Below are 1,270 nucleotides of genomic sequence, written 5' to 3'. Positions count from 1 at the left end.
CGTCTACTGAAGGCCCTCGAGTTTAAAATCTCAGCCTGGGTATGTAGCTTAGTAAGCAGAGAGTTCATACGCTATACACACCTATACTCCTAGCACTTGAAAATGGAGTCAGAAAGAAGTTCAAGGTCATACTCAGATACATAGTGTGAGGCCGGCTAGAGACACTTGAGACTTTGTGTCAAAAAAAGAAAGAAAAAAAGAAAAAAAAAAAAAAAAGAAAAAGCCAGCTTAGTGCCACAGAGACTGAGCAATGTCCAGCTCACTGACTACTGATTTCCCACACTGAATGGCTGTCTGACACAGAAGATGCTGGAGCAAATGTCCAAATGAATGGTTGGTGGACATAATAATAGCTGGAGCTAGCATTGAGCAATTGCTCATTTGCACACAGCCCTGAGAGGGGGAGGGGGACTATCATCAGTATCCCCATTTTACCAGCCTTTAAAACTGAGCCTACAGATAAGCCTACAGATAAACTGAGCCTCTTGTCACCGAAAGCAGGGTTAGGAGAACGATAAATGTGGATGGCGTGACAAGACCAGTATGGTGGTAAGTACTGTAGATTTCAGTCTGACATTTCCTTTTTGAGAACTCATTCATTCATTCAAGAACCAATTCATTCATTTACACATGCATATGTGCATGCAATAATTATTTAAGTCACAAACTTTACCCTGGGTACTAGAAAGTAGAGGATGTTGCAATTGTGGGTTCAGGCCAACACTGGGGAAAGTCCAGTGGTCCATCAGTGACCAGAAGAAGTCCTGAGTCAACTGAAGGATGAGAAGGCTTTTCTGGATGAGGTGAGCCTGTAGTAAGCCAGGTGGCTAGACAGACTGGCAGGGAGAAACCAAGGTGGATGTGGTTTGTAAGAGTGGTGTCAGGCCTGGCTCTAGCTACTTCCAGCTCTCAGGGGCTAGGGGAGGTGGGGGGGGGGCCTGTCAGGGCTTGAATCTCTTGGCTCAGACCCCAAGCCAGGAGCTTCCCAGAACAGCCTTACAGGCCTTGTGGCCATTGTGTGTTTACATTCCCACTGTCCTGAACCTAGGACAGCTTAATGACAGGCAGGTGATCCAGGAGAGACAAAGCCAGCTGCTCTGCCCACCAGCTTCCTACCTTTTCTGGGATTCAGTTGACCTGTCTACTGAGCTGAGTGACCACACCCATTGCTAGCCCCACTGGAAGGGGCAATAGGCCTGGGGTTTGGACATCTGGACCAAGAATTAAAACAACCAACCTCCCTCACCAAAAAAAAAAAAAAAAAAAAAAA

The sequence above is a fragment of the Mus pahari genome, chromosome 3 (genome assembly GCF_900095145.1).
Source record: "Mus pahari chromosome 3, PAHARI_EIJ_v1.1, whole genome shotgun sequence".
NCBI classification, from domain to species: domain Eukaryota; kingdom Metazoa; phylum Chordata; class Mammalia; order Rodentia; family Muridae; genus Mus; species Mus pahari.
This window is presented reverse-complemented; position numbering follows the sequence as displayed.